Below are 10,094 nucleotides of genomic sequence, written 5' to 3'. Positions count from 1 at the left end.
AGGGAGGAAGGATTGGGTGGGGGTAAGGGGAACTGGAGGAAGAGAGGAACGGGTGGTTGGGGGAGAGGAAAGATTGAATGGAAAGTGGGGAGAAGGTGGGGGCTTAGAGGAGGAGGGAATTTGGGTAGTGGGGGTCAGGGTGAGGAAACGGGCTAGAGGGAAATGGGAGGCGGGGTGAATGGCTGGGGGAGGGGAGAGCCCGCTCCCTCGCCAGCAGCAACAGCGTGGACAACAGCTGTTATTTATTGAGAGCTAGTCCTCCCTCAAACAAGCATTTATTGGGCACCTCCCAATGTGTGCCAGGCACAGTGCCCTGACTAGCTGAATCAATCTCTACTCGCCCTGCTCTCCCAGAGCTCCGCTCTGGGAGGTTTGACCCGCCTTGAGCCTGTCTGGTCTCATTTCTCAGAGTTGGAAACTGAGGACAGAGATGGGAAGAGTGAACGCTCCATTGGGGGTGGGGGATGGGGAGGACTGTGAAACGCTGGGTCAGTTCTCAAAAGATGTGGAGCTAAGGCATGAATGGGGGTGACCTGGATAGTCAGGGCAGAGGTGAGATTGGAACCCTATGTGACCAGCTGCTGCAAAACCCCCCATCACTCGCCTGAGGTTCTGCAAGAGGGGATAGGGCAGTGAATCCTAGACCTCACAGTTCTAGGCATTTTCCAGGCCTGGCCTCCAGGGATCTGGGCAGGGCCTGGCCTTGCCCTTGGCCTTAGGTTGCCTCATCTGCCGGTGGTGGTGGTGGTAGGTAATAGTCTCTACATAGCAAACATTGGTTTTGTCTGTCCTGAACTTGGAATGACAGGTCAGGGCTCATGCACCAGGGACTCCGGAAATATCCTCCTGGAGCTCCCACCAGATTGTAGCGCAAACTCCACCTCATCCTCACCCCAGGCCAGACTAGAGGGGCAGGATGTTCCCTACCTACTATGCCTCCTCTCCCCTGCTCCCACCTCTTGAGCCCCCAAGAGCAACAGGTTCAGTAAGCTGGCTCTGGCCCTGGCCTCTGCCATTGGGCCCTCCATTACCCATGGGCCTACTGGGAGCCCGCCCTGAGCTGCCTTCATTGACCTCTTTCTCCATCCGAGCGGTGGCTGCCCTTGCGTTCTATGTCTGCCATAATGCTAAAAGCTCCCACCGTCATCCCAGGGGCTTGTGCAGCCACCAGTCCTTAGTCTGGTGATGGATGGCCACCAGACATCTCCGAGAATTTCAGGGATGCTTTAAGCCAGGAGCTGCAGGCTCTGCCACTTCATAGCTGTAAAACTCTTGTAATTATTCTGTGAAACTGGCCCTTTGCATCCATTTCCCCTCCTTGCCAGGCCATTGCCCCAGAGGTCCCTTGGGGTCTCCCTCTCCCCTCTGGGTTCAGTGTGGGTGGAACATGAGACTTGGCCCTAAGCCATTCCCACCTTTCATTTCCTGGCCTCACCATTGATTGGGAGATGGGCATGTCAAGGCTTTTGCAGGGAATCCTGGGACACAGACTTTTTCATCTCGAGGAGCATTTGAAGCTGAGCTCTCATCTCAGACAACAGGGAGAGAGGCCTCCTGTAAGAGTGAAGCCACCAGGAGGAGGGGAATGGCCCCAAGGCCATCATTTTAGCGAGCTGTTCTTGAAGCCCACAGCCGGGCTTTCATTCTTGCAATCTTTATTAAACAGTCTTTGGTTCCAGGTGCTGGTCCAGGTACTGGGGACACAGCCAGGAACAGTAACACTCTCCACTCCCTGGAGGTCACTGCTCAGGGCCTTTGCACTTGCTGTCCCACTGCCTGGAATGCTCTTCCTTCTGATACCCGTGGCTGACTCCATCTTGTTCTTCAAGTCTCAGCGCAAACATCACCACCTTAGTGAGGCCTGCCCACACTCCCATTTCAAGATTATACCCCATACGCCTTTTCTCGCATTCCCTGGTTTATTTTACTCTTAGCATGAGTCATCACCTGACATACTCTGTGGAATACTTATTTTTGTAATTCTGTCTCCCTCACCGGAATGTCAACCCCGAAGGAAGAGCTCTACACCTGCGTGATCCACAGCAGCATCCCTAGTACCTAGGACAGGGTCTGGTACACAGTTGGTGCTCGGTATTGAGTACATAGGGATCCAGAGAAAGACTCCCTGCGGAGATGGCATTGACATCGCCGTTTGAATGTCAAGAAGGAGGCAGAAGCGGTGAGGGCATCCAGGAGGAGGGCACAGCAAGTGCAAAGGCTGCTATGGCCAGTACACTCTCTTTTTGACTTAAATAAGCTTGGACTGACTTAAAAAAATATATAACTTTTTGGTAATTTGCAAGTGATGTAATGACTTGCACCTGAAGGGATGCAGTTCTCAGGTGCTGCCACAGGAGGGCGCAATGGAATCTCATAGTTGCCCTTGGACTGTAGGACCCTGGGAAAATAATACCAGGATGACAACCATGATGGAGCCCTCGTTTTGAGTCCCGTTTTAAATTTACATCAGCCCCATGCGGTAGGCACCGTTATCATAACTATTTCCTGAACGAGAAGGCGGAGGCACGGAGAGGCTGAATTACTTGCTCAAGGTTGCTCAGCTAAGAGTGGTGGAATCGGCAAAGAACAACCGAGATAAAAAGTCACTGGGTATCTAACCACCCAGAGGGGAGGCAGGTGAGCCTAGAGGCTAAAGACCTCCCCAGGGTGGGAAGGGATCCTGTAGGGGCCCTGGGATCATTACGCTGGGGGAGGGAGGCTTTCCAAGGAGCTGGAGCTCCCATCTCTACCTGCCAGATAGTTTCCCCAGGCATGGGGTCGGTGTCCCCTAAATGCTGAGACAAATTGCACCTGCTCAAGGTCAGGTGAAACTGACAGGAAGTCCTATTTCCCCCAATTTGGGGGTCAGAGAAGGCTTCCCAGAGGAAGCCACGTTTAACAGGGTATCTGAAGGATGAACAGGGGTTGAGCAGTCGAAGAAGGGAAGAGAGTGTCAGGCTGAGGGCACAGCACAGGCAGAGACCCGGAGGTGGGAGAGCGAAAGGCATGTGATCAGTTTCCTCTTGGATTCTTCCCGTGTCTGGAGCGAATAGCCACTCAGACTCCGCCTGGCAAGTCAGATAAAGACAGATACTGTATGATCTCGCTTATATGTGGACTCTAAGTAGGGTGGTGGTGGCCAGGGGCTGTGGGTGGGGGATGGGGAGACGTTGGTCAAAGGAGCAGATTTCCGGTTGGAAGATGAGTGAGCCCTGGGGTCCCACGCACAGCACGGTGAGTAGTTGACGGTGCTGTGTTGTGTGCTTGGAAGTTGCTGAGAGAGTAGATCTTAAATGTTCTTACTGCAAAAAGGAAATGGTAGTTATGTGAGGTGACGGAGGTGTTAGCGGAGGGGGCCTTGGCTGTCATTTCACAATACACACACGCGCCAAATCACTGCGCTGCGCACCTTACACTTACACCATGTTAGAGCCAATCATATGTCAGTAAAGCTGGGGGGAAAGATGAAAACAACAAAACCTCCCAAATTCTACCGGGCAAATGCAACGCAACCCTCGCGCCTTCCCCCTGTTTACAGCGAGCCCTGAATCTTCCCTCTCACGGCCACCCCCAACCCCCACCCTGGCACCCACAGGTCGCCCCTGTCCTCCTCCCCCCACACTCCACCAGCTTTTGGGCCTGCTCTTGAGAACATCACTCTCGATCTCAGGGTGATGATCTGAGGCCTGGCCTCAGTTTCCCCTTTGCTGCTGGGGCAGACATGACTCAGCTGGCCTCCTGTGCCACCCTCCTTGCATGTGGCTGGTGACGATCCTGGAGCCCAGCTCTTTGTGACCTAACTTCACAAAGTTTGACATAAACTTCAAACACGGATGCCTTTCTTGTGCTGCTCCGCCTGGACCTCCAATGTTGCCCCTAGTATGTCCAGGTGCGTGGCCGCCCTCAGACCTTCTGTTCCTGTCCCGCCTCATGTCTACCCCAGAGATGTCGGGGCGCTTGGCAGAGCGTGAGTAACTCCCCCTTCACCCCTGAATGAAAGACCCTAGTGTAGTGTGACCTCTTTACATTTTGCTTGCACGGGAGGGAGGTGAATGAGCAGGGGTTTCAGGCTGGGAGCCTGGCTTCAGCAAGGTCAAGTTGGGTTCTTGGGTTCGGATTCTTCATCCTTAGCCAGCTCTCTGTTGGTGTTTGGGACCAGAGACCCCCAGGTGGCTTGTTTGCCCTAATCGCCATCTCCCAATCCCCCAGGGAAGTCATGCCTGGATGGAGCACTACCCTCTGGGTGCACTACCTTCTCAAGGGTGGCCCAGGTCCCACTGAGGGAGCTGGAGGGATAACCGAGAGCTAGGGGGTTGCTGCGGAGGACCATGAGAGGTGAAGGGGCCTGGGGTGGGGGGTCCAGCAGAAGAAGGGAGCAGGTGAGGTGGATGCCCCAAGAGGTGCAGCTTCTGTTCCAGAGGTTCAGCCAAGGGGCAGCGTCCAGGGGACACCAAGACCCCGATGGACATCCAGTCCCCAGCCTTCTGCTGCATCTTTAGCTCCAGGGAGCAGAGAAGCTTCCAGAGAGAGCAAATGTCTGCTCTGATCCTTAGACCCTGGGCATATAGGGGTTGTTCAGCAAGGCTGTGAATCTGGAGTTGAAATGCCATAATCCCCAGGAAGGCCCAGGTTGAAAGGGGACCTGGAGGGGTGGAAGAGGAACATCCTGACTCTTGCTTAACAGCTTTATGTCCCTGGCAAGTCGCTTGGCCTCTCTGAGCCTCATCTTGTGCATCTGTGAAATACAGATTTCTTTAGTGGCACTTAATAGGTGCTCAGCTCCTGGCTGTTGGATGAGAGACTGGGAATGGTGGCTCTGGCAGAAAGAGTCTTGGTAGGAAGGCGGGCGGCTCCAGGCCATCTTGGTTATTCTCTTCTTAGCCAGGACCTCAAGTGCACAGCAGGTGCCTAATCAAACCTGGCCGAGCCATTAGGGTCCAAGAATCCTGGGATGGAGGGTCTTTGGATGCCACTCATGAAGGCTCTTCTGCAAATCTCAAGCTTCTCTTTCCTTTCTCACCTGTCTGACAGCATCATCCACGCAGCCCTGGCAGGGGCGCTGGGCAGGCAGTCACACATGGTGTCTAAGTGTAGACTCTGGGGCCGGGCAGTCTGGATTCAAATCCTGGTTCTGCAATTTACCAGCTGCTTGACCTCAGGCAAGTCACTCCACCCTCTGTGCTTTCAGTTCTGTATTTGCAACTGGGTTTAATCACATTCCTCTCATCACGGGGTCCTTGCGAGAATGAAATGAAGGAATGGACCTAGCGTGCCTGGCACATAGTAGGTGCTATAGAGCCATATTGCACACCACTGATTATTATTACTGGCTCACATTTCAGAATCTTCTGTGGGCTGCAGCAGCCAGACCTCTCCATGCTGATTACTTCCTGTTCCATCCCAAAGTTTAGGGGTAAAGTAGTGGTCCTCAACCAGGGCAATTCTGCCCCCCAGGGAACATCTGGCAATGTCTAGAGACTTTTAGGTTGTCACAACTGGGAGAGGGTGCTACTGGCATTTAATGGATGGAGGCCAGGGATGCTGCTCAACATCCTACAGTGCACAACACCTTCCCCATCACAGAGAATGTTCTGGCCTCAAATGCAAACTGTATGAAGGTGGACAAACCTTGGGGTAAGAGCAGGGGCTCAGGTCACACCCTCTACTGCCTGGCCCAGAGCAGGTGGCTTGACCTCGCTGAGCCTCAGTTTCTTCATTTCCTAAATGGGAACGTTGGGTAGTACCAATGACACAGGGCTCTTGGGAGTGAGTGCTCAGTTAGTGCGAACTGTTGTTGTTGTTGTTATTAGTGATGATGACAATGACGTTGGTGGTGGCGCATGTCTGCATGTCTCCCACCGTGTCGTACCCCGATTTCGGAACTCCCTCCTGGAATAACCAGACCCCGATCCAGATCGCAACCACCCCACAGCCAAGCAGTCTCACTTCTGACACCAGAATAGGCTGTACTCAGCTTATCTGTGTCTGGAGAATGTCCCATAAGCACCTAGACTAGGACTTGACACTCCCTCAGGGAGGCCCATGGATCGTGCAAGAAACAGAATTTGATGTTTCGTCACCCACCTTAACCTCAATTCTGAGCTCTCGTTCTGCTGAGGGGGGAAAAGCCATAATCTCAATGAACTTCAGGGCACCCCCCTCCCGCCCCACATTCCCCAGGAGGTGAGTTAAGAGATGAGAGGAGGATCAGAAACCAGGCAGCCTGGGCTGGAAGCTGGCTTTGCCATCTACCAGCTCTGTGACCTTGGGCCAGTGACCTAACCTCTTTGAAAATGGGGACAATAATAGTAACCTCCTTACAAAGGGGTCATTATGAGGATAAAATGGCCAGTGTGTATTGAGCACTTCGAACAGGACCTGGTACCCAGTAAGCGCACAATAAATGTAATCTGATGGTGGGGGTGGAGGTGCCTGTGGCCATTTTCAGGCCATTTCCAGGGGTCACTCGCCCTTAGCACCACTGACATTTTGAGCCAGATAATTTTTGGTTATGGGGGGCTGTCCTGTGCATTGGAAGGTGTTGGGTGGCATCCTTGGCCTCTACCCACCAGATGCCAGTAGCACCCCCCAATTTTGATGACCAAAAACATCTCCAGACACGGCCCAGTATCCCCTGGGGTGGAGGCAGAATCAGCTGGATGAGAACCACTGTTCTATGCCAGGTCACCTTCTGTCCACACTGGCATCCACCGAGATGAGCCAAGTCCCTCTCGACCTATGGTGTTAATTCTTTTGCTGAGACAGCCTCTCTGAGACAGTGGAAGCTGGCACATTGTCTCTTGTTGAAATGGAGGAGGGTGTTTGATAACTGGAAAACCCCTGGGCGAGACAAACATCAATGAACATTTTAAATTCTACCCCACTGGCTCTCCCAGCAACAGCCATTAGCACATGGGGACCCAGAGGCTCAGATAGGCTAGTGTGCTATCTGAGATCACACATAGCACGTGAGCATCTGAGCAGCCGAGTGGGCCTTCCTGCGCAAGCTGGACAGACCCCCAGAACCATGCGTTTACCCACCCCTTGGCCTGCGTGTCCCCCATCCAGCCAGCCTGGCCAGCCTGCCAACTCCTTCAGGTCTGGGTTCCTCCAGGCCTGAATCTGAGGCCACAAGCCTAGTGGTCTCTCTGGTGCCTTTGGCTTCTGCCCCTATTTTTTTAATACACATACAGTTGATTTTGGTCGAGATCCTCATGTTCTATAAAGTCGCTGTGAACACTGAATTCGCGAATACTGAAACACTGATCCCAGGAGGAATCCAGAGCCTCTGGTCGCTTTATCAGCAACCGATCAATAAACACAGAAGCTTGTGTTTTGTGTGTTCTGTTGAAAGGCACCGTATTTAATGTACATCGTCGAGTCACTAGCGCTGGTCTCACAACAGCAGCATGAGGACCGAGGCCTGAACGAAGCTCATCTGTCACATGGATTTTCTGGGTAAGGCACACCCAGCCTTCTTGCACTCGAGAACACTAGACAGAACTTGAGCACGATGCTGGGGGGCATTTTAAACAGCCAATCACTAACTAAAAGCCCCCACCTGTGACAAGTGTGGCACCGTAGGCCATGAACAGGATACAGGCTTCTAGGACAAGAGCCGAGGCAACAAGGCAGAGTGTCACCGTGTCGACCTCAGCCGGGACCATGTGTCTCGTGCACTCTGTGCATGTCCGTGAAAGTCCCACCGGTACGGTTTTGGGGTTAGAGATACATTTTGGTGAGTAGGCAAATTTGCAGTTATGGGGTCTGCAGATAATGAGCATCAACTGTATATGTTTTCGGGGTAACGAGCGCTGAGATGAGACAAAAAAGCTGGGTTGGGGATAGAGGCGAGATGGGAGTGTGTTCGTGCCGAGGGCCGCTGTGACAAAACGCCACACACTGGGTGACTTAAAGCAGCGGAAATGCATTCTCTCACGGTTCAGGAGGCCCGGAGTCCAAACTCGAGGGGTCACGGGGCTGTGCGCCCTCCGAAGGCCCTAGGGGAGGACCCGTCCTGGTCTCTTTCTAGCTTCTGGTGGTGGCTGGCGACGGCGGGCGTGCCTTTGCTCCCAGGCGCATCGCTCCGATCTCTGTTTCCATCGTCACAGGGCCTTCCTCCTGTGTGTCTGCGTCCCTGTGCCCAGTTTCCCTCTTCTTACGGAACATGGTTCTGTTAGATTAGGGCCCACTCTAATCCACTAGGACCTCGTCTTAACTGGTGACATCTGCGAAGACCCTATTTTCAAATAAGGTCCCATTCACCGTGTGCCCCAGGGTCACACCCCCGCCAGGTGGTAGTCCACGATTCGAATCCACACCTGTCTGCCCTCCCGGTGTCAGGAACATGTATGAAAGGCTAACTCCTGTCATTGTCTTTATAAAGCCACCGCATGGCATTTTGTGGGCCGACAACGCTTGTGATGCCTCCACGATAGCTCTGTCGATGGGCACAGGGCCCCTGCCATGGCCAGGGCTTAGGAGCAGGACACATGGCTCTGGGGGCATTTGAGGCCTGGTCAGAGAACCGCGGTTTGTTCGGAGAGCCGGGTACTGGAGCGAGGATCACGGTGGTGGCTGTGGAGGCCAAGTCCCCTTCCAGGGCCTTGGGGACATTCTGGTCTCCGACTGAGAGTGGCATGCAGGGCCTCCAGGCCTGGCTTGTGTCCCCCCTCGTCCCCTTCCTCCAGGTCTGGGTGAATTGACTTACTCCCTCTGCACCTTGACTGCCCAGTCGCCCTCTGGGCTCTGACAGTGGCATGAAACTGGGGCCTCGGGTGGTGCTCAGAGTGCGGTCCTCGGAATCGCGGCCAGGTGGGGGTTAAGTGAAGATGAACGGCATCGTTCCATGCAGGTCTTCTCAGATCCTTTTATATGCTCACGTGCTTTGTGCAGCTTCCCAGAACTTATCTGCCCCCTTAACATTATCCCCTCGGAAGCATTCGTGGGGCACTAGGTGTTTCTGGAACAGATAAATGAAACACTGCTTTTACCCGAAGGGGAAACCTGAGTGGTAGAATTCTAGGCACAGACTTCTGGCCCAGTTTCAACGCTTTCCTCCCTCCTCCTGCTCTTCCCAGGACCTGGGCACTGACAACAAGGCTGGCAACCAGTCCCACGGCTCTCTGGGGTGGCCCAGTGGGGTTGCAAACTCTGGGAAGCCAAATTAGGAGCTCAGGAAGAGGCTGGACGGGGTCAGCCCAGGCGGGAGTGCGGACTGGGCTTGTGGGATGAAGAGGCCAAGGGGGATGGGAGGCAGGATTCCTGAACCCATAGTGTCCCCTGATCTCTGAGGGTTCTTGAAGCGGGCAGGGGGTATGTCTTCTGGGAAGGCTGTGGAGTCCCCTGGGATGAAGCCCAGAGATTAGCTCAGGAGAGAAACATCTGATCCCCAGGGCCAAGTCCAGGGTCACAGTGGGAGTCCGCAGATCGGCCCTGCTCTTCCAAAAGTAAACATGCAATGCTGGCCCGGCTTCCCCCTGTCCAGCTGCCAGGGCTTTGCCCAGCCCCCTTTTGTGGCAGCTCCAGCGTCTCAGCTCCCCGCCCCCCCGCCCCCCCCCCCGCTTTGTCCTCAGTCTCCTTCTGTTCTTCACCCTCTTCCCCTCCCCCACCCAGCATCTCTGACCGTGGGGGCCTCAGGGACTTGGTCACTCCAGCCCTTGCCCCTGCGTGTCCCCGATGGGCACAGTCTAGAAAGGCCCAGGGAAGTGGGGGCGGATGCAGGGCTGGCTGCCCCCGGGCCGGCCTGCCCAGCAGCGCGGTTGTTATGATTTCTGTTGTCGTTGTTATTGCCAGAGAAACAGGGAACAAAGCTGAGAACTCCAAGGAAATGCATGCCTCTGGGCCGCCTTGACCTTGGGCCTTTGACAGGGCTCCGAGGGTCAGCCCCCTGCCACTCTCTCTGCCTCTCCCACCTCTGCTGCTGGAACTGCACCTGTGGCCACCATGGGGCGGAGCTCCTTGAACTACACTGAGGACTGGACGGTGTCCTGCCTCAGCTTCCTGCCCCAAGACCAGCTCAGCTACTCCCACCTCTTCTCTTGTCCCCCGACAAGCCCCCAGCTCGATGCCTGGCCCCGATTCTGCAGGGGAGC

The sequence above is a fragment of the Pteropus alecto genome, unplaced genomic scaffold (assembly GCF_000325575.1).
Source record: "Pteropus alecto unplaced genomic scaffold, ASM32557v1 scaffold37, whole genome shotgun sequence".
In the NCBI taxonomy this organism is placed as follows: domain Eukaryota; kingdom Metazoa; phylum Chordata; class Mammalia; order Chiroptera; family Pteropodidae; genus Pteropus; species Pteropus alecto.
The sequence above is the reverse complement of the archived record's forward strand: the minus strand, read 5'-3'. Positions refer to the sequence as shown.